At 44.7% G+C, this 24,003-nt stretch overlaps 1 non-coding gene across 1 annotated transcript; it reads left to right on the forward strand.

The window, feature by feature from the left end:
- The first annotated feature begins 21,743 nt into the window (after positions 1-21,743).
- LOC114234136 (U6 spliceosomal RNA) lies at positions 21,744-21,850 on the forward strand. Its single transcript, XR_003620336.2, has one exon. It is a non-coding gene; the product is annotated as a U6 spliceosomal RNA (small nuclear RNA).
- The last annotated feature ends 2,153 nt before the right edge of the window (positions 21,851-24,003 follow it).

The raw sequence follows: 24,003 nt of genomic DNA on the forward strand, positions 1-24,003 counted from the left end.
GAGCTTGCTGCATTCGGGACGTAGCAGGTAGTTAGTTGATCCTGGCTGGAGTCCTGGCCATGACACCCTGCAAACCCCAACCACACCATTGTTTCCCACAAAGCTGTAAAGAGGCATCACTTTTCTGTCCCAAGTGGAGGGTGATGTTGTCAGATGCTCTTTCAGCCAAACTTTGATAGGAGTTAAAATAATTGTCCAGGTAAGCACCCTGATTAGTCTCCTGAGGGGTTAGGACAGTGGTCGGCAAACTCATTAGTCAACAGAGCCAAATATCAACAGTACAACGATTGAAATTTCTTTTGAGAGCCAAATTTTTTAAACTTAAACTTCTTTTTTTTTTTTTTTTTATATATTTTATTGATTTTTTACAGAGAGGAAGAGAGAGGGATAGAGAGTTAGAAACATCAATGAGAGAGAAACATCAATCAGCTGCCTCTTGCACACCCACCACTGGGGATGTGCCCACAACCAAGGTACATGCCCTTGACCGGAATTGAACCTGGGACTCTTGAGTCCGCAGGCCGACGCTCTATCCACTGAGCCAAACCGGTTTCGGCAAACTTAAACTTCTTGTAACGCCACTTCTTCAAAATAGACTCGCCCAGGCCGTGGTATTTTGTGGAAGAGCCACCCTCAAAGGGCCAAAGAGCCGCATGTGGCTTGGGAGCCGCGGTTTGCCGACCACTGGGTTAGGGCACCTTCATCTCCCTCAACTCTTCCCCTCCCTCCCCTCAACTCTTTTAACCTCAGCATCTAGTATGAGCCCTTCTTCAGTCTTCCTCTCTGGGGACTGAGGGCCTTTTATGCAAATAAGATGGGAGTGGCCAGGGTCAGTATTCAGATCAAGGTCTCAATTCTGCTCTACTAAGTACTCGCTGTCAGCTGGAGTCAGCTACTTCTTCAGCACCAAGGCACCAAGGCTGATGGAAAGAGGAAAATTAAATGGCCCTTACTTCCCTGGACTGCCCGTAGCTCTGTGAATCACTTCTTTAGAAAACAGGCATGAAAATAGCCAATTGAAGCACATTGCTAATCTGGTAGAGGACATGACCCAGGTGCGCACACCACCGTTTCCCTATGTAGAATGAGAAAATGCCAGCAAGAAGAAAATAAGCAGGCATAATTGATCAATTTATGTATGTCCAGTTCCCTATCGGTTCCTTGGTCTTGTCACCCATTACCTTTCAAAATTGTCACGGGCAGGAGGTCAGCTTTCTCTAGTTCCTTTGAAAATCCTTGCAGTAACCTGTGAAACGTCCTGAGGGCAATGAGTCTAGAGTGACACTGAGTCCTGATGGCCCAAGTCTTCCAAACTAAGTGGAAGATGGCAGTTGATCCCACTGAGGTTCTCTTTATTCGCCAGGAGTCATCCTGGGAGCTCAACGCTGTCCTCTGCAGAAAGAGCACTCCAGTCAAGCTCCAGGCATTGGAATGTTAATTGTTGTTTGGTGGCTGGCTTTGAGTAAGTCTTATGCATCAGCCTAAATGAAAGTGGAAATCTTCAGGGATTCTCCACCCCCCCACCCGCCTTTGGTAAGAAAGTGACTTTGTTAAAGAATAGGCAAACGAAGACCAGAGGGCCAAATCCTGTCCTATTACCTATGGAGCATGCCTTTCCCCACCGTCTTTTTTCCTCTGGGTTCCCCTCCCCTCTTCCCTTCCCCCCACTTCTCCCCTCTCCTCTTTCCCTCCCTCCTCTTTTCCCCTCCCCCTTCCCTTCTCTTTTCTCCTCTCCCTCCCTCTCCCTTTCTCTCTCTCTCCTCCCTCGCTCCCTCCCTCCCTCTCTCTCTCCCTCTCTCCCTTCCTCCTTGCCCCTTCCTCTCAGCTCCTCCCTCTCACCTCTCCTCTCTCACCTTCCCCAGCGCCAAATCTTTCCCCTTCTTCTTTCCCACAAGGTGCATTTTCTTTGTTCATTGTCTCTCTTTCTCCTGAGCTGCAAGGGCCCTTCCTTGGCCTCTGTAACTCCTTTTCTGAACCCATTTCTTCTATGGCTCACTTCTTCTACCTCTGAGACTTTCTAAATAGACTTTCTCTTGTAGTTTGAGTCTTGCTTCTGAATTCTTTCTTAGCCAGAACTCAAGTACCAAGGTTGCTGAACTGAGGCCTAACACCTGGTACTGTTTTTCCACCGCTGACACGAGGACCACACTCTGAGCAACAAGAATTTATTCTAGCCTCTCCCAGAAAGATTGGGAAAAGAAACCTTTCCATGTGCCGTGTATCTTCCCTTAAAGGTAGGTTAAAAGATGCCACAGAACAAATGTGGTTTCTATCACAGACGTCTTGAGCAACCTCAGTGGCCTGGAAATCCACCCTGTTTGCTGAAAGGGATTTTGAGCCTTTCCCAGAAAACAAATGGCTTTGAATACCTGCCTTCACATCAATCCGTTGACTTTCCATTTTCACTGAAGCAATGAAAGAAAATTACAGTTTTCTCCTTTCACCTTCCCGTTCTTGGGAGAACATTTTTGAGGCGTGTGTATTAAGAAATTGTCTGTTGGATTTCAGCCTTGAAATTGCATGTGGATTAACAATTAGTCCAAGTACAGTGACTGGGGGACCGACTTCCCTGATTGGTTGAACTTCAGGAATTAAGTAGGAGGAATAGAATGTCCTTTGGGGCATGGAACGCTCTGGTATCTAAATTGGCCTGAGTCATTTGAAATCAACCCTTTGGGGTAAAATTGTAAAAGGAGACCCTACCAAATCCCATGAAGTCATTTTGTCACTAAATTCTCCAGCCTTTGTTTTGAAGAGGATTAACAATGTGAGATTTCAGAATCTCTTTCCTTTATTTTATTGTTAAATTGGGGGATATATCTTTTTATTATTATTTTTTCCTTAATCCTCACCCAAGGATATTTTTCCATTGAATATTAGAGAGAGAGGAAGGGAGTGGGGGTGGGGGGAGACAGAGAGAGAAATAGCAATGTGAGAAAGACATCAGGGTGTCAGGAACCAAGCCTGAAACCAAAGTATGTGTCCTTGACCAGGAATCGAACCTGGGACCCTTCAGTCTGAGGGCAGATGCTCTATCCGCTGAACCAAACCAGCTAGGGTGGTGGATATATCCTTTTAAACAATTTTGCCTGTCAATGACTTACAGATTGTTGATTATCACCCCCAACCTACTTATTGTTGGAATCTATTTAATCGTCTAAAATATAAATATGCATAAACCTTAAATATATTAAAATGATAGTGATGAATTATATGGAAAAGAGTCACTTCCGATTTCCTTGGTGCAGAAGTGAAAAGCCACCTGAAGGAAATTATCTAATTGTAGTCCCAGTTTGCATGGGAGAAATGCCTCTTTCCCTAAAAGTAGAGGGTCTGCCTTTGAGAGGTTTGACCTGACAGTGACTCAACCCTAAATGTCACCTACAAATGAAAGTCCATACAAAATGGAGACCCAGGTTGCCATAGAACTGGTAGTTAATGGGGTATTGGGTGGAGGGTGGCTTTTTAAGGGTTAAGAAAGCTCAGCTGAAAACACCCCTGGATTAGCCCACATCCAATCAGGTGTCAGTATACACCCCCTGCACCCTCCTTCTTTACCCCATTCACTGCTTTTAGAATTTCTTTAATCAGATGAAGCAAAATGATAGCGAAGAGACATTTAAACATTTTTCTATATAGTTTTATTGAGTTATAATTTACATACCATAAAATTTATCCATTTAGAATGTACCACCCAGCAGGCATTGAGTACAGAGTTGTGCAACCATCACCACTGTCTAATTTTATTTTATATATATTATAAAAATATTTTTATTGACTTCAGAGAGGAATGGAGAGGGAGAGGGAGATAGAAACATCAATGATGAGAGAGAGTCATTGATTGGCTGCCTCCTGCATGCCTCACACTGCAAACCGGGCATGTGCTGTGACCGGGAATCGAACCATAACCTTCTGGTTCATAGGTCGAAGCTCAACCCCTGAGCCTCCGCGGGCTGGGCCACTGTCCAATTTTAGAACATTTTTATCGCCCCAAAAAGAAACTTTGTGTCCACTTGGAGTCATTCCCCATTTCCCTCCTCCAGCCAATGGCAACCACTAATCTACTTTCCGTGTCTATGTAATTAAGGAGGAGGGGTTGTTAATAGCCAGCATCTTGGATGCAGGTTTCAAAATGTGGGACCATCGCTGGCTCTTTTACTCCTTCACCGCTCTGGGCCTCAGTTTCCTCAGCTGCCAGATGGGTGGTTCTCAGTCTTGGCTCACATTAGATTCAGTTGGGGAAACTGAGAACATGTTGGTGATCTGCCCCCCCCCCCGCACCCCCGCTCCCCCCCCCGCACCCCCGCTCCCACCGGCCCCTGCAAAATTCTAATTCACTAGACTTCTAGCAGGGCTTAGGCACTGGGAAATTTTTTTAATTTTATTGATTTTTTTTTACAGAGAGGAAGGGAGAGGGACAGAGAGTTAGAAACATGGATCAGCTGCCTCCTGCATGCCCCCCACTGGGGATGTGCCCACAACCAATGTACATGCCCCTGACTGGAATCGAACCTGGGACTCTTCAGTCGGCAGGCCCACGCTCTATCCACTGAGCCAAACCGGTTAGGGCGGCACTGGGGAATTTTTAAAAGCTCCCTAAGGCAGGCTTACTCCAAGGCCTTGCTATCCACTCGTGGCCCCGGGACCAGTTGGAAGCTTGTTGGAAATGTGACCTTGCAGGCTCCTCTCCAGTCCCGCTGACTCTGGGCATTCACAAGACCCCAGGTGATCCGTGCGCACCTGAAAGTTCAGAAAGCTCTGCTCCAACGTCCCCTCCAGCTCTCACGGTCCGCAGCTTTGTGATCCCTGTTCCTGCCTTTGGGGCCACCAGGTGATTTTCGCAATCGGTTCCCACAAACCAGCGTTTGCCCCACACTGGAAAATTGGCTTCCAGGTTGCTGGCTGAACAGGATATGGGACTATGCCACGGGCAAAGCGTTACATGAAGTTTGTTCAGTGATAGTTAATTACACAGTCATTTGGAAGAACATCAAGTCACTTTAGACTAGCTTTATCCACTGTCCAGAAGCAGAAGAGGGCGGGGAGGGGGGCGGGGAGGTATTTAGGTCTCAACCTGTGAAACAGCACACAAATCACATTGACCAGCTTACACCTGGTTCTGCGCCCTAACGCAGGTTGGCGATCAGCACAAACCTTATTTGACAGAGACAGCGCTGCGCATGCGCGTGCCACCGTGTCCCCGAGCTGCACTGGGAAATCAAGTCCTGCCTCTCCCCACGGAACCAAAGGATCAGGACATGACCGGAACCGTGGCACTGGGACCCTTTCAGAAGCGGAGGGTAGGTGGCCCAGGAAGAGCTGGTGCTCCAGCCCCTCCCCATAAGAGCCTACTCCTCCCCCCCACTTTACCCCCCCTCCCCAGCTCCTGAAAACCCTCCCACAGGAAGCCATCGGGAATCCTGGCTCTTGAGCAATGGCTTTCCTGTCCTCCTGGCATGGTGCTGGCAATACAGCGACTCTCCTTTCTCCACCGCAGCTCTCGGTGTTCAGTGTTCGGCTCTGCTGTGTGCTGAGAGGGATGCATGCTCTTTCTGTTTGGTTACACCTGTAGCCAATGTAAAAGTGTCCTGTACTTTGAAAAATCACAGGTCAGGCAGGCTCTCCCCTGTAAAGCAGTATAAGCGGAGCTCTTCAGTCACGGCTGACCAGTAGCATCGCCTGGAGAGCCTTCACTCCTAGAAGAAAAGATAGGCAGTAAAATCTCCGACACTTCTCGTAGCGATATTTTTTTTCTAGTATGTCTCCTTGGGCAAGGGAAACAAGCAAAAATGAACAAGTGGGACTACATCAAACTAAAAAGAAACCACCAACAAAAATGAAAAGGCAATCTGACCGGTTTGGCTCAGTGGATAGAGGGTCAGCCTGCGGACTGAAAGGTCCTGGGTTCGATTCAGGTCAAGGGCATGTACCTTGGTTGCGGGCACATCCCCAGTAGGAGGTGTGCAGGAGGCAGCTGATCGATATTTCTCTCTCATCGATGATTCTAACTTTCTATCCCTCTCCTTTCCTCTCTGTAAAAATATATTTTAAAAAAAACAACAACAACAACAAAAAATGAAAAGGCAACCTATGGAATGGGAGCTACATTCAATAAGGGGTTAATATCCAACAGTTATAAAGAACTCACACTACTCAACAGCAAACAAACAAGCAATCCGATTTAAAAAGGCAGAGGACCTGAATAGACACTTCTCCAAAGAGGACGTGCAATGGCCAATAGACAGGAGAAGATGCTCAGCATCACTGATTGTCATAGAAGTGCAGATCAAAACCACCACAAGACCTTGCTCAGACCGGTCAGAATGGCTATCGCCAATAAACCCGCCAATGGCAAGTGCTGGTGAGGATGCGGAGAAAAGGACACGGTTGCAAGGAACACGGCCTGGTGCAGCCACTATGGGAAAACACGACGAGGTTTCTCAAAAAATTGAAACTGTAACTGCCGTATGACCCAGCAACTCCACTTCTGGGCATTTATTTGAAGAAACCCAAAGCACTCATTTGAAAGAATATAAGCACCCCTATGTCCATTGCAGCATTATTTGCAATAGCCAAATTATGGAAGTGACCCAAGGGCCCACCGACAGACGAGTGGATAAAAAAGGGGTGATACATATAAACACTGGAATATTACTGAGCCATAAAGAAGAACGAAATCCTCCATGTGCAAGAGCACGGATGCATCTAGAGCAGGGGTCCTCAAACTTTTTAAACAGTTCACTGTCCCTCAGAGTTGGAGGGCCGGACTATAGTTTAAAAAAAAACTATGAACAAATTCCTATGCACACTGCACATATCTTATTTTTAAATAAAAAAAACAAAATGGCAAAAATACCCGCATGTGGCCCACAGGCCGTAGTTTGAGGACGCCTGCTCCGTGAAATAAGTCAGAGAAAGACAAATGCCATATGATTTCACTTACATGTGGAATGTAAAGAACACAATTAGTGAAATCAACAAGGACTGCAGACATTCAGAGGAAGAGGCGCCAGTGCCCATGGGAATAGGATGGAGAAGATGCACAGCAAAAATGGCCCGTGGAGGGAGGCCAGGAGGGTGCTCCCATGACTGTTTATGATACCGTTTGTCACATTTACTTTGAGCCAGGCTGTGTGCTAACTGATTTCCATATGTTGTCTTATTTGCTCTTCTCAACAGCAAGGGGAGCCCTGGAATTATCCCATTCTGTAGAAGATGAGACTGCGGCAGAGAGAAGTTAAATAACTTGCCCAAGGTCATCTTATAACCTGGTCTGAATGACTCCCAAGTCCATGTACTTGACTATATTGAATATCCACGTAACACTTACCAGTGTGTGCCAGGAGGCAGTTCCTAACATTTTACATATATCATCTCATTTAATCCTCAAGACAACCCTTTCTGGCAGAGAACCCCATTATTCTCAAGGTCTGGATAAGGAAACCTGGACACAGAAAATAAGTGACTTGCCAGATAAAATACAGGACGCCCAGTCGAATTTGATAAATAACAAGTAATAGGTTAATATAAATAGTGCATGGGGCATACTTATACTAAACATTGTTTATCATTGACCTGATCATTTAAATAGGCGGCCTGTTTGCGTTTGTTTGTGTTTGCTAAATCTAGCCATCCTGCCGAGGTCACCGTGCTGGCAGGTGATGATAAAGCAAGGTTTAAAGCAGGTGATCAGACTCGGGCCTGCGTTCTTAACCACGGCATTCCAGTGTAGCTGGAGACGTGGCTTGGCATGAATACCAGCATGCCTGGGAAGAAGTGAGCAGACTTGCCCTCTTGGCTCCGAGGTTAGATGGAGGGGGTGAGAAGCTGCAGTGGACTTTTCCACCCTCGCTCAGCTCACCTCCCTGCTCTGCTGCTGCTGCTATCCCCACCTGCTGGAGACACAAGAGTCAAAAGAGCTGGCCAACGTGGTCCCAGCCTTTGGGAGCCAAAGCTTGGCTCTTTTTCCTTTTTTTTTTAAAATATTTTATCGATTTTTTTACAGAGAGGAAGGGAGAGGGATAGAGAGTTAGAAACATCGATCAGCTGCCTCCTGCACACCCCCTACTAGGGATGTGCCCACAACCAAGGTACATGCCCTTGACCGGAATCAAACCTGGGACCCTTCAGTCCGATGGCCGATGCTCTAGCCACTGAGCCAAAACGGTTAGGGCCAAAGCTTGGTTCTGATGCCAGATACAGAAGGAAAAGAAAATCAGGAAGAAATAAAGGCGGGGGAGAGAAAGTTAGGATGGGAGTCTGCAGACATGGTCACACTCACACTTCCCTTTACAAAGTGCAGGCCCACTTCCGAGGGTCAATGCGTGTGCCTAGAAAGCATTCACAGACCTGAGGCAAAGCCACAGAGGCTGCCGTTCCCTGCCCCTCTGATGGACCCCTGTTGAGCAGGGTGCTAGAACTCGGCTGGGTGCTGTCCACCCAGTCAGCTGACAGAGACCCAGGGCCATCGCTCTGGCAGGTGGATAGAGTGTTGCTTAGGCCAGGGGGCCTGGGAAAGTGTGCCGTCTCCAGGGTGGGTGTGGAGTTCAGGTCCAACGCCGAGTGCCAGGGAAATCTGGCTCAGCTTCCTGAGCGCCAGGGACGCTGCAGCTGCAGAAACAAACTCCCCTGGTGTTAAAGGGGGTGAGCGCTTGTATAACCGAACATCAAGCAAATACAGAACCAATCGGAGAGCTTAACGGGACCGGTGTGGTACTCAGGAAGAGGCCATAAGAATGAGCAATAGGAGATTAGCAGAAGCAGATAAGCTATCCCCAGTGGTGGAGGGACAGGGATTCATAAAAGAATTCGCTGTGTATAAAAACAAGCACATTTATGTTCGATAAAGCTGAGCGCTATGCTGTATAGTTTATATTTAGCAGTGCTTTTAAATTTCGTTTTACTTTGTTCCTTTTGTTGTGTCCCAGAGACCTGAGTTAAAGAACCCAGTGAGGTAGAAAATATGTGAGTGGTACTAAAATGGCTGAGTTGTGGCCCAAAGATATTAAGCATCGGCAGGTAATATCTCCTTTCAAGACTATTTGGAAAATGTATTAAGCAGTTACCCTACTTCCAGTCTCCCTATCCTCCAGTTATTCCTCTAAAACCTGGATGGCTCAGATCACTATCAATTGCATAAGAGACAATTGCGCAAATTCAATGCCTTTTGCAATCTCTTCCCAAACTGCTTGCCAAACTCTTCTTTCATGACTTGCTTCTCCCAGCACAGGGGACACCTGTCTTCTCCTTGTGGATTCACTGGTTCAGACCAAGCATGCTTCTCGGTTTCCTTCTCTTTTCCAGCCCCTGCCTCACCCTCCGCAGGACAAGAGCCCACCAATCACCAGATGTTTTCAGACCTCCGTGCCTTTGCGTGTGCTGTTCCTTTCATCTGTTGCTTCTGCATAGACTGACCGGAATCAAACCTGGGACCCTTCAGTCCGAAGGCCGATGCTCTAGCCACTGAGCCAAACTGGTTAGGGCCAAAGCTTGGTTCTGATGCCAGATACAGAAGGAAAAGAAAATCAGGAAGAAATCAAGGCGTGCGAGAGAAAGTTAGTATGGGAGTCTGCAGACACTGTCACACTCACACTTCCCTTTATAAAGTGCAGGCCCACCTCCGAGGGTCAATGCGTGTGCCTAGAAAGCATTCACAGACCTGCGGCTCTTGCCAGCTCACGCACGTCTAGTCCCAACTCACTTCAGTGACTTGAAACTCACATAGTTACCTTGAAATCTGCCGCCGTAGGAGAATGTACACCAGGGAAATGAACAAATGCTACACATCAGGGCTTGTTAAACATTCACAAGCACATGCTGTGGCCTCCCACTTTGCTTGGAAGAGGCCTACGCACCCTCCAAGACAGAGTGCAGCTCTGTGCAGCTTCCTTTGACTCCCACAGAGGACCCGGGAGAAGAAAGCGGCTCCTCTGTGCCGAGCCCGTGGGCCGGGCACTTTGCATACATAATCCTCATGCCTGAGTAAAGCAGTTGTATCATATCATGTGTTTGTTTATGATTGCCTCCCTGATAAGTGCTAAAAGCAAAGACTGCAGCCCCGGGGACCTTGAAAGTGTCTTTTATAAATGGTGGGCTCTTAGTGAATGTCAAGTATTTAACGAAGTAAAAACTAGGAGGAAAAAGTACATTGCCTTGTTCCATTGCGCTGTCCTTCCAGAGAACACCCCCTCGCACTGCAGCAAAGCTGAATATTTTTACCAAGGTTTTCTGTTGGGTACTTTAAAAACCTATCTACAGGAATAAGAGAGAAACATGCAAATTGACTGTCCCTCTGTTATGCTCACCAGCCAATCAGAGTGAGTATGCAAATTAACCCAACAAAGATGGTGGTTAATTTGCATATGCAGGCACAGAGCAAAGACCGAAGACAGTGTAGAAGGAAGCCAAGCGCTGCAGAGAAGGGAGCAAAGCTACGGAGAAGGGAGCGAGGCAGCGGAGACAGGAGGGAAGCAAGGCAGGAAGCCCTATTCTTGCAGAAATCTTCCTGCAATGGGCCTCTAGTAGAAAATAAATGTATACAAAGGCATCCCAGGTGTAATACTGGCGGCATGTTTATAGGTGTAGGAAGGACTTTGGGAAGTGGCATATAAAGATGGAAAGTCTGTGTCTAGGGGAGGTAGGTGGGGAAGGCATTGTTGGTCAGAGGGGCGTTTTAGTGACCACTCTTGTTAAACCTGTGAGGGTGGAGGAGGTGCTTAGCATGGCACTGGCCTGAAATACGGACTTTATAAGGTAACTACTACACCACCACATCCATACTCTTCTTTTCCTTCTCCGTTGTCGCCGTCATCATCATCACCATCATTATCATCATCACCATCATTATCATCATCACCATCATCATCATCATCACCATCATCATCGTCGTCATCGTCATCATCATCGTCGTCATCATCACCATCATCATCATCATCACCATCATCATCATCATCACCATCACCACCATAGCATACCAGTGCTGAGCAGGGCGAGGCAAAGCTAAGAAACCAACTGACTTGTAGCTGTGTTTGGAAACCTGTTGTTTCCCTCATTTCACTTCCTCACTTTTCCTTAAATGTATTGAAGCATCAACAAATTCCATAGGAAGCTGTTTTCTGGGGTTGTTGGGATGCTTTATAAAATACGCCCCATCCACCTTCACCTCCCAGTCAGAGAGGCAGACAGTAAATATTACTTTAACCTCAATTGATTACATGCTGTGAAATGATTGGCTGAAAGGACCTTCCATGTAATTTATTCAAGTCAACTTAACCAAAAACTAGGATGAAAATAAAAAATCACATCACATTCATCCTTAAGAAAACAGTCTATGCAGAAGCAACAGTAAAGTCTGCCTGCTGTATTCTTTTTAAAAAATATATTTCTTTATTGATTTCAGAGAGGAAGGGAGAGGGAGAGAGAGAGAGAGAGAGAAACATCAATGATGAGAATCACTGATCAGCTGCCTCCAGCACGTCCCCTACTGGGATTCGAGCCCACAACCCAGGCATGTACCCTTGGCTAGAATCAAACCTGGGACCCTTCAGTCTGCAGGCCGAAACTCAATTCACTGAGCCAAACCAGCTAGGGCTGCCTGCTGTATTCTGATCTTACCGCTGCAGAAATGAGTATTTTGCAGCAACAGTAAAGTGGTTTGATCTTATTGCTTCTTGGCCTTTGGGGAAAGGCCAGAGAGCCACACCGATAAGATCAGAATGGGGATTATTGTGAGCTGCAGAGTGGGCTTCATGGAAAGAGAGGAGACCTGCAGCACGGGCAGGGATGGATTCTGAAGGATATCCTGAGGGAAGACAGTAACTGAGGAGATGTTTAGAGCAGCATTGCCTGCTCTGCGTTTTTGCAAAGGAGCATTTGGCATAGAGCATTGGAAAAGCAAAGAATTTTGGGAAATATCTTGGCTGAGGTCTAAGGTTAGACTATTATTATATAATCTGAGAACACCTGAAGCAAATAAACCTGATTAGCTTTATTTAACTTAAGTTTCCCAAATGTGCTTGATCATAGAACCTGCTTTTGGAGAATACATATCTTTCAGATGATGTTCCTGAAACTATTATTTATGTGTGCCCTTTTTTAGGCCTCAAAAGAGTTCATCTTGCCCAGCTGGCGTGGCTCACTGGTTGAGCGTCCACCTATGAACCAGGAGGTCACGGTTTAATTCCTGGTCAAGGGCATATGCTGGGGTTGTGGGCTCGATCCCTGGTGTGGGCATGCAGCAGGAGGCCAATCAATGATTCTCTCTCATCACTGATGTTTCTATCCCTCTCCTTCTCCCTTCCTCTCTGAAATCAATAAAAAAAATATATATATATTTTAAAAAGAGTTCATCTTACTTCTCACTACCTTATGATCACATTTTCAGCTGGGCTTCTCTTGATTGATTTGATTTTTCTCCTTTCATTGCTAACCCCAACTCCTCAACTTAAGTAAGCACTTTCATATGTTTCTTATATCTCTTTAAATATGCCCTTATAAGAGAAAGCGTTTTGTTTTGTGTGTCTGTGCTAAACATTTTACTTTTTCTTACTATTTTGCACTCACCCGGCACTGTTTCAAAGAGCTAAGGATGTTGTTGTCTATTCATCTCACTTGTTTTCATCTGCTGCACAGATTCCACAGTAGGCAGCCCACTCACTTTACTCACCCATCCTCCACTCATGCACACCAAGTTTGGTGGCATCAGGGATCTTGAGATGAGAACAGAGAATAATGACATCTACTGGATAAATCATTTGAACAGTTTTCTTCTATTAAGTAAATAAATAACCTGGTTGATTTTAGCGAGCTGACCTGATTAAGTCCTAGTAATGATGAAGTAAATTCAGAAGAAGCAGCCTTCAGCTAATTTGCTAGAATAGGGACTGAAAGTCATTTGCCTTAGATTGTCCAAAACTGGCAACATTATGCAATTTTCAAGATTGTGCTCTTGGCTTTAAATATGACTGTTGAAAATAAAACATTCTCTCATTTATATATATATTTTTTACTGATCTTTAGAGAGAGAGAAAGGGAGAGGGAGAGGGAGAGAGAAAGAGAGAAACATCAATCAGCTGCCTCCTGCCTATCCCCTACTGGGGATCAAGCCCACAACCCAGGCATATGCCCTGACCAGGAATCAAACCGGCAATCTTTGAGTACAGGAGATGACACCCAGCCAACTGAGCCACACCAGCCAAGGAAAAACATCCTCTTAAAAATGCAGAGAGGAAAAGAAATAGTCATTATAGACCTACAGCAAGAGGGCTCGAGCTGGGGTTTGAACAGTCTGCCCAACTGAGCAGGGCATCAGCTTCAGGTCCTGAAGAGTTCATGGGAAGCTCATGATGGGACACATTGACCTTCTCCCAATTATCCACCCTGGGACCATCCACTTCCTGTGTTTCACACTAGACAGATTATTTAATATTAGCAATCCCTTAATTCTAGTGGTAACTGTGGAAGAGATCATGGCAATTTGTGCGAGTTAAGAGGAATGCCAACTTCAGAGGAAACTTCTAATGGTGTTGAACAGGAAGTATCACAGAGTTCAAGAACTTCTGAGAAATAGAGGAAACTCTTACAAGTAATTAAACTACCTGGAATTTGTTTTCAATTTGGAAGCTTTCCACTTCCTTCAGCAAATGAGTGATTGTGAAACCCTTCTCAATACTTTACCCAAGTTCAGATGGACAATGAGAGCAGAGTTTCCAGGCAAAGGGGCTGACAGAGCAATGAAAAATATACACTGAAAAAGAAGAAATTTCATAAACTCCAGCATGATGTGGATTTCTGCCAAATTATTGACAAAATGATGGCTGAACTTAGAGAATGAATTTGTGTATGAATGAATGAATAAGCTTAGAATTTTCTGTCATTGGGATTAATTACCATCAATAGCACAAACTCTTGAAGGGAGAGAGGTGGAAAAGATGAACAATAGAAAAAAGGAGCTAAGCTGAACCATATAGAGAGACTCTGGATAAGACTGTCTAAGGATATTTACCAATTCACTATAGAGGAAGGATGGGTTTATGTAAAAAACAAACATTATATATCATTTGTAGTTTTGCTTCCTGCCCTTCCCTCAGTAGCTCAGGGCCTAGAATACAGAAAGCACTAAAAATTTTTTTTAGAATTAATAAACGAATAAATATAAGTAGCTTAAATTAACTGGTGGCTATTGCAGGGAGCTCAATGTTTGTTTATATTATCAATACTTTATTTCTTTAGGGTGGTTTTAGGTTCACAGAAAAAAATTGAGAAAATACAGAGATTTCCCAAATACCCTCCCTGTTCCCCTAGACATGCATAACCTCCCCCATTACCAACAGCCCCCACCAGTACCAATTAATGAACCTGCATTGACACATTATGTCACCCAACGTCCACAGCTTATTTTAGGGTTCCGTCTTGGTGTTGTACATTCCATGGGTTTGGACAAATATATAATGATTATAGTATAAGTATGATATCCTAAATGCTGTATTTTCACTACCCTAAAAGTCCTCTTTGCTCTTCCTATTCATCTCTCCCTACCTGGAAATCACTGATCTTTTCATTGTCTCCATAATTTTGCCTTTTCCAGAATTTCATATAGTAGGAATACTACAGTATGTAGTGTTTTCAGATTGGCTTCTTTCACTTGGTAATATGCATTTAAGGTTCCTCCATGTCTTTTCATGGGTGGGGAACCTTTTTTCTGCCAAGGGCCATTTGGATACTTATAACATCACTTGTGGGTCATACAAAATTATCAACTTAAAAATTAGCCTAACTGTTAATGGTCAAACATTTAATTAACTCACTCCTAATCCTTTGGCAAGGCCAGACCAAATGGTTTCACAGGCCTTATGGGGCCTTCAGACTGAACGTTCCCCATCCCTGGTCTAGATAGATCATAGCTCATTTATCTCTTCACTTATTGAAAGGCATCTTGGTTGCTTTCAGATTTTGACAATTATGAATAAAGCTGCAATTAACATACAGGGTTTTGTATGGACATAACTTTTCAACTCTTTTGCTTAAGGCCCAAGGAGCACAATTGCTGGATCATATGGCTAAAGTATGTTTAATTTGTAAGAAACTGCCAAGCTGACTTCCAAAGTGGCTGTACCAGTTCGTTTTATTACTTACATTTATAAAGCTGTAAGTCAGAGAACGCCTTTAGGTACCTAGCATGCGAACCACACCTAAGAACTGTAGTCAACAGTAGTGGCCACAGTGAAAAGGCCAAGTGAGCAGCCCACGTACAAACAAGAGCCTTAATAAGGCATATTTTTGGTGGGATCTCCTGCGTGTAGGGGGAAAAAGTGCCAAATGTTGGATTTAGGACCACTGTTTGATTAGATTTACTTGTGTGTCTACATCATAGGGCAAAACCACTCCTCTGTTGCATGTGTGAGATTTCCATGTTCATGTCCTTGGTTCATGGCCTTTGCTTCCTGTGTAATAATTGGTCAAATAAGCTGCACTTAGATGAGCCTCTGGTGCTATGCAGCACCCGGCCACGTGTGTGACTCTGTAGCCAAACACAGCCCAAGCTGGCCAGGTGTTCCACAGAGCACACAGCCCATCTGTGCCTTTGGCACTTTCCCGGTGCTTGTGGGAAGGGGGCAGATGCAAGGGCCTGGCCCCAGCAACAATAGCAATGACTCAAGAAGACTATTGACTTTGTGTATTTACTCAGATGTTTGCAAATAGCTTTAGAAAAATCAATAAAAACACCACAAACTGTGGGGAAGCTTTGAGATCATCAGTTCCTTTTCCCTGGTGTTGAACAATAATTACCCTGTAACTCTTCATTTAAAGGGGAAAAACACTTAGAAACATATTTCTAGTCACGTATGAGTCTAAAATGCAGTCAATCTCTCTCTCTTGCCAGATAATGGGTGGGGCAAAAGTAGGTTTATAGTTTGTATGGAAAATAACACAGTAAGTAAATAATAATGAGAATATACTGTTTCACATACAACTGTAAACCTGCTTTTGCCCCACCCTGTATACATACATAGACATACATATATCGATCTATATCTATACATATATCTACCTACTGCACATAATACCATTATAAGATCTCTCTATATAGACATGTATACATATACAGATGTCTATTTCAACATCTTATTGAGTATATGGAGAATAGAGAAAGTATAAGTTATGATTTTTGCCTCCTCCTGAGAAATATTTTTGTCCTAAGACACTAATTAATCTCTTCTCCTAGGGTTGCTGAGGGGAACTGTCTGCATGAGGGGTCAGAGTACCTGGACTTACCTTCCCACCCATTCCCCCCACCCACCCACCCATTGCTATGAAGAAATTGTAACCTTGTGGAAGTCATTAATTTCCCTGGTTTCAGTTTCTTTGGCTGCAGCTACCTCTAACATCCTGGGACTCTGACTCCCTTCTGGCCATTCTCTCCCACTTCACCCCCCACTCCCTGTCCACGTGCTCTGAGTGGGGCTCTGCCCTGGCCCCAGGACATCAGTGCCCCAAATCCCTTAGGACCCATGGCCAGTCCAATCAGAATAGACCTCCGGCCTTCTGCCTTTCTACCTGAACCTGGAAGGACGTGAAGTTAGCAGCGCTCTGGCCATCTTATCATCAGGAGCGTCTGTCCCAGAAAAGAGCCAGCATGGAAGCAGGAGAGCCAAGAGTCGGAGACACGTCAGAGGTCCTGATGACATAGTTCGAGTGCCTGAAGCCTTGGGCTTTTCAGTTCCTTGAACCAACAGCCTTTCCTCTGGGCCTAACCTACATTCAGGTTTCTGTCTTATGCAGAAAGCACCCTAACTTTTCCAAATCTTGTTTTATTGGCGCCCAATTTCATTTAAAAGCACTTGGTAGTTTCAAATGTGGACATCAGTTATTCTATCCCGACATAAGGCAGCTTCCCTTCATTCACTGACAGTCTATCTGGACACCTTCAGGTATTTTTTACGCAAAGTATACATAAGACCATTGTAAAAAATAATACAATAAAGGTAGCTAAAAAAATCCAACAGCATAATAAAACCTAAAGAAATGAATTAAGTCAGCGTCAGCGTTGCTCTACAGAAGTACTTGTAGGAAGCCAGCAAGCCAGGAGCACACTGAAAGGAGAATTTACAGTAAGTAGGTAACTACTGAAAGGCAAAGAGGAAGGACGAGTTCTGTTTGGGACACTCAATTGCTTGAGAAGCATTTCAAAATAACCTTATATAGGCCGCATTTCATTTTTATTTTATTCTGCAGTCTTTCGTTAAGAATTTAAAAAATATTTTTATTGATTCAGAGAGGAAGGGAGAGGGAGAGATAGAAAGAAACATCAATGATGAAAGAGAATCATTGATCAGCTGCCTCCTGCACGCCCCACACGGGCCGGGCTGGGAATTGAACCATGACCTGGTTCATAGGTCGATGCTCAACCACTGAGCCACACCGGCCGGGCTTATTTTGCAGTCTTATTGTAACACAGGTTACATCGAGAGAAGGACTGGGAGAGAAGCCAGCGCTCAGTTCCTCCATGTCTGCTTTCCTCTGTGTTTGATTTTTTCTGCAGTGTACTCTTTTGATTCCTGTCTTATTTCCTTTCCTTGTGTTTTTTAGTTCTACTCTTAGTGGTTACCCTAGAGATTACACTCAACTCTTAAACATAGAAGGATCTGTTTTGAATTATTACCACTTTGGCTTCAATAGTATAAAACACTTCTGCTTTTATACAACTCCATCTCCCTTTTATGTGGCTATTATCATCATAAATCACATGTTTATACAGCCTATGTTCATTAATATAGGTCTATAATTATTGCTTATGCCTTCGTATTTTAAATTAATAGGAGAAAAATATAATAATACTTTGTATATACCTATGTAGTTTCATTTACCATTGCTCTCTATTTCTTCACATTGCTTCCAGTTATTGTCTAGCATCCTTTCCTTTTTGCCCGAAGGACTCCTTTTAGCATTTCTCATCGGGCAGGTCTACAGGTTTGCACGTGTCAGGACTTGGATGCGTGGACTAACCGGGAGGCACCTGTGGGAGGCACTTGGCAGTCTTTTCATAGGAGCCTAGATCAGAGCCAAGCTCCACCAATGACTCCCTTTTGAGCTGGACTCAGAGAACTGCCCTTTTCTCTGCCCCATTCAGGCTTTGAAGTGAGTCCAGACATCTCACTAGCCATGTGACTGCAAAGTTACTACTCTTATTTGGGCCCTTTTCCTTATCTGGAAAATTAGGCGTTATAGATCAGGGTTGTCCAACTTTTCCTGAAAAGGCCAGATAGTAAGTATTTTAGGCGCTGCCGGCCACATAAAGTCACAACTGCTCAACTTTACCATCGCAGTGCAAAAGCAGCCAAGGATAACAGGTAACGGAATGGGTGTGGCTGTTCCAATAAAAGTCATCTAGGAAAATAGGAAGCAGGCCAATCGGGCCTGTGGGCCACAGTTTGCCAACCCCTATTCTAAATGGTCCTGGAGAGTCCTTCTGGCTTTAAAATATAAAAGGTCTGATAATTTACACTGTGTTATCAGTGTCCTTTTACTCCTTCACATCATTATGGAGCATTCTCTCTACCAGCAATACAGTGGGAAGAACTACTACCACCCTCTTATTTGTGTATGTGTGAACCAAGCACGTGTGTGTGCTCGTGTGTGTGTATGTATGTGTGTGTACTTTATTTATTCCTCCCAGCAAGACTATTAGGTGAATACTATTATAATCGCCATTTTACGTAAGAAGGAGCTAAGTTGAGAGAGGTTCCTTAACTGGTCCAATGCCAGGGCTGACCTGCAGCCCCTGAACAACAGATGAACAGATTACTCCGACACAGTTTCACTGTGAAAGAGAGGGCTAAGGGGTTGCCTGGCTCAAGGGACCAAGCAGCCCCAATTGCCTGCCTAGTTAGGCTTTTATTACAGATTGAGATAAAGTTTATATTTTAGATACAATCCATAGGGTGAGTAATATTGGGAGGACACACGTGTTTACATTGTCAAGGGCATCCAGGGATTAAGCACAAAGATTCCAGTAAACACTCGGGGGTCTGCACATGCACAGACTTGTTTGGAAAGGTCAAGGAATAATTAGGGATGCCACCTTTGACACTCCCCTAAGTCTCCCCTAAGTCGGAATTCCGATAAACAGGGCAGGCGGCCTTCCACACACTTCCCTTTTCTCGGAATGTCCTCCTTACAAGCTTTCCAACCAAGTTTCATGTGCTCCCCCGGAGTCCAAGGCCACAGAGTTGGTAACAGCAGGAAGCAAGCCAGTGGGATTCCAAACCTTTGTTACGTTTTCTCCATCTCATGCTTCCTATATTAGAGGTTTTTAACACAACAGAGAACTCAATTTTCTTGAGAGGGAAAACAAATCTTAAATATACCATCTAAAGTTTAAGCCCCCCAAAATGCCACATAGACTCTTTTTAACTTATAAATAAAGTGATTAGCTGCTGACTTAAAATGCTATCTCTAAGATGCAAAGGCCAGCAAAAGAACATGTTGAGGCCCTCACCATCTGTCTGGCAAGACATATGAAAGAATTAGTGAAAAAAAAATGCAGTTCTGAATTAATTACAGTGGAAATGCTTTTAATTACTCTCTACTTAGTGCACCTGGCAGACCAACCAACACATCCTCGCGGAACCAGTCGGCCCACAGCACTCTGCTTCCCTGGAGCATTGCGCTAGGGCCTGTGCTAGTTCCTCACAGCTTACAGGTCTGGGGGTCAGAAGTGCAAAAAATTGTGGAACAAATGTGCATGTAAATGTTCTTATTAAAAGCTTAACATAGGTGTGTTAAATTCCGATATTTCCACTTTCACCAACCTTTTAGAGAACCTAAGCAACCTCTCATCCGTTCTAGTAAAAGGGGTCCTATTAAATTTGATTCAGGGCCTCAGAGACAATATTGATCATTTACAGCTGAAGATATTTGGGAAGAAAGTTTAATCAAATGAGCGGGGCTTAAACTACACTTTGAAAGTGATGTAGGATCCAAATAGGTGATCGGGGGTCAAGGAAGGCACAAAGGCGTGAAACAGACAACGTACGGTGGCCCTCCCTACCCCTCCTTATCCACGGGTTCTGCATCTGAGGATTCAACCAGCGCTGATGGAAAATATTCAGAAAACAATGACGCTGTTGCTGATGTGTCCTGTGGGATTGGACCTATGATGGTTGCATCTGTACTGAACATGTACAGGCATTTGTTTTCTTGTCAACATTCCCTAAACAATACGGTGTAAGAAACATTTTCATAGCATTTACATTGTATTAGGTATTATCAGTAATCTAGAGATGGTGTAAAACATTCAAGAAGATGTGTGGAGGCTATATGCAAATACTATGCTATTTATATAAGGGACTTGAACATCCTGAAATGTTGGTATTTGCAGGGGGTACTGACACCAATCCCCTGAGGATACCAAGGGATGACTGTACTCACACGGTCGGGGGAGTAGGAATGATCATTTCAACCCCTTGATACTCGGAGTATGGATCTCATTCTAGCAGTGTCAGCAATACCGGGAGCTGGTGAGAAATTCGGACTATCAGTCCTCACTCCACACCCTCGGAGTCAGAATCTGCAATTTAACCAAATCCCCAGGTGATTTATTTGCACATCACCTGTGAGAAGGGCTGTTTTAGAGAGCTTGACTCTTCCGAAAATGCCCTGAGGAGTTATGATGCGCACCAAACGGAATGGTAACAGAGTTTATTAAGCACCTTCTCTGCGCCAGGCGAACTACCCAGTGCTTTGCAAACTCTGTCCTATTGGTTCTCAAATGTCCCGGGCGTGTAAAATAGATCTGGTCTTTGTTCTAAATCATCGAAATAACCTCCTCTGCTCTCTGTGAGCCCTTTGGTTGACGTTGGTGTAAAGAATCCATTAGTCTCTTAAAAACCTCAAATAGTCGCTTTCTGGATTTTAATATGTAAAATATTTTGACATAACATTTCTTTGCTCTCTTTGTCTCCTGGATTGCAAACTCACAGCTGGGGCGATCTCAGATGCTTTCATCATTTCGACGTACGAGAAAAGAGAGGCAACTCAGAAGCACTTCGCTTGGGGCAGGGGTAGAATAAAATAAAAAGGGCAAGAAATGCATGCGACGAAGTGGAATTTGGGAACGATGCACCAGATTGGGCCAAATCTTGGAGCATTTGGCGTGCATTCTGGGTACTCCTGCAGTGCTGCGTGCCTTGGCCGTTTATGCAGAGAGGGAGGGCTTTCTCAAGGGGCCACTGAGGCAGTGTTTTCTTGCCTTGCCCAGACTGGAAAAGATGAAGTTCTTGTACCTTCCTGTGCCTCCGTGAGCTCCATGCTCAGCCCGCACTGAACAGAAGGAATAGCAGCAGCAACCCAGATGTTGGGCGCTAGGGAGAGCCATGAACATGTGCTCACTGGTTTGGTTTTCAGGGAACCTTCTGTTCTGACAGATTCAGTGGGTCTCCACCCAGCTGTTCTCTTCAGACAGAGGGTCCCTAAAACTGCCCCAAGTGGACAGGGGAAGGCTGAGTCCTAGCTCTCACTGTCACTGGGCCGAGCCCCAGCACGAAATCGAATTGTGCTGTGGCGCTCAGGGGACAGATGGGTTGGGTTACGCGGGGCATTCCTATCTCTGAGACTTTCACAGAGCACATGTTGTATTCCAGAAGCAGAAATCTGCGCGTGGGAAGAGGTGGGTCAGCCCTGGAGAACAGGAAGTGAGGATCGTGGGTCTCTGAAAAGGGCTGGAAGCTACAAAAGCAGGCTGTGCTGTGCTCGCTTCGGCAGCACAGACACTAAAACTGAAACAGTACGGAGCAGATTAGCATGGCCCTTGTGCAGGGATGACACTCAAATTCGTGAAGCCTTTCATATATATATTTAAAAAATCAGGCTGTGCTTACTTCCCAAGCACGATTCCTCATGCCGGCTCCCAATGCAGCCTTAAAAGTACCTGAAATCCAAGAAAAATTCCTGAGCCAAGGCCGGTGTGGCTCAGTTGGATGAGCATCGGCCCACGCACCGACAGGTTGCTGGTTTGATTCCTGGTCAGGAAACATGCCAGGGTTTTGGGACTCAATCCCAGTACGGGGAGTGGATCAATGTTTCTCTCTCTCTCTCCCTTCTTCTCTCTCTCTAAAATCAATAAAAACATATTTTTTAAAGCCCTGGCCGGTGTTTCTCAGTGGTTAGAGCATTGGCCTGCACACCAATCGGTCATGGGTTCGATTTCCGATCAAGGGCACATACCTGGGTTGCAGGTTTGATCTCTAGTGCAGGAGGCAACCAATCGATGTGTCTCTCACATCAATGTTTCCTTCTTTCTCTTTCTCTCCCCCACCTTCCCTCCCTCCCACTCTCTCTAAATATCAATGGGAAAAAAATGTCCTTGGGTGGGGATTAACAAAAAAACCCCAGTGTGCTTCAGTGGTTAAGCGTCGACCTATGAACCAGGAGGTCACGGTTCAATTCCCAGCCAGGGCACATGTCTGGGTTGCAGGCTCTATACCCAGAGTGGGGCGTGCATCTCTCATCATGATGTTTTTATCTCTCTCTCTTCTCTCTCTCTCTCTCTCTCTCTCCCTCCTCTCTGAAATCAATACAAATATATATTTTTTTAAAAAGAGAAATTTCTGCAAAGCAGAGAATCTTTCCTGCTTTTATTCTCTACCACTGGAGTCTTTGAAGAGAGTGTAGTATGTATCTAAGCAGTGTATTTAAAAACACTTTAAAAGTTCTACAGCTGTATTAACACTTAGCATTGTTTTTACATTATTTCAACATTTACCTAGATGATATCATAGGACAGGCAGACTTTGGAGATACTGCTGGTTTGGTTTCAGACCACCACAATAAAGCAAATATTGCAATAAACTGAGTTCCATGAATTTTATTTATTTTCTTCAATAACTTTTTTTTTGCATTCACTAATTGTTTGGTACAAGAGGCCTAGCTTTAGGCCTATTTTAGTTTTTTTAAAAAAATTTATTGATTGATTTTAGAGAGAAAGAAGAAGGGGGAGAGAGAGAGGAGAGAGAGAGAGAAACATTGATTTGTTGTTCCACTTATTTATGCATTCATTGGTTGCTTCTTGTATGTGCCCTGACCAGGGATCGAACCTGCAACCTTGGGACATCTGGGGGCCACATCCATGGGGTCACATTCCTCACACCCAGCTCTGCCACAAATAACAGCATTACAGAAGTTCATCCCCGTTGCTAACCAATTTAGAAGATCATAAAACTGTAATACAAGTCTAATAGCATCCATCGCATCCCGAGGCTGGAAGACAGGTCACGTATTCACACATGTTTGAAGGACATAGCACCCTTTGCTATTTCTTCACTGCAATATGGATCCTCACAAAGAGGTGAGTCACTTATATTTCCCTCTTTTAAACCTCCTAGAAAAAAAAAGATCTTGAGTGATTTTTCCTGTGCAGTATCACTGGAAAAGCAGAGTCACCTCGTACACCCTGACGAATAGGCAATTGAACTGTGCAAAATTAAACACGTCTCACATGACGGTCATGGGTTCCCTCGGGAGAGCTGAATCACATACACAAAAGCAAACTCCCCTGGGAGAAGAACAGAAACATGGAAAATGAGAGGGAACCTTGTGGTGAGAGACCCAGCAGGAAGCGAGCTTGTAGGTCAGTCACAACCCGAATCCCTACGGTGCTAACAGAGTAGAATAATTGTGGTCCACCACAAAGTGTCTACTTAGCGCCCTCAGTGTGGTCTCTAAGGTGGCCCGTGGTCCTGAGGGGAAGCTGAGGGCCACAGGGATAATGACTCCTCCGAGGTCATGATGCTGACAAACTGGGAGCAGAGCCTTGGCCTTCCGACAGGAAAAACGTACTGTTACTCTCTGCAGATTGCTTTCTCTTCAGCACTGAATGCTATGTTGGTATCCCTACAAACAGAAAACAGCAAAAGCAGAGCTGTACTTTGCTACCTAGCTGCTCCATGTTTGAGGTCACCTGAGCCATGCTGTCAGCATGCTCTGTGCTGACACCTTCTCGGCCACACC

This window comes from Eptesicus fuscus, chromosome 19, assembly GCF_027574615.1.
Source record: "Eptesicus fuscus isolate TK198812 chromosome 19, DD_ASM_mEF_20220401, whole genome shotgun sequence".
NCBI lineage: Eukaryota > Metazoa > Chordata > Mammalia > Chiroptera > Vespertilionidae > Eptesicus > Eptesicus fuscus.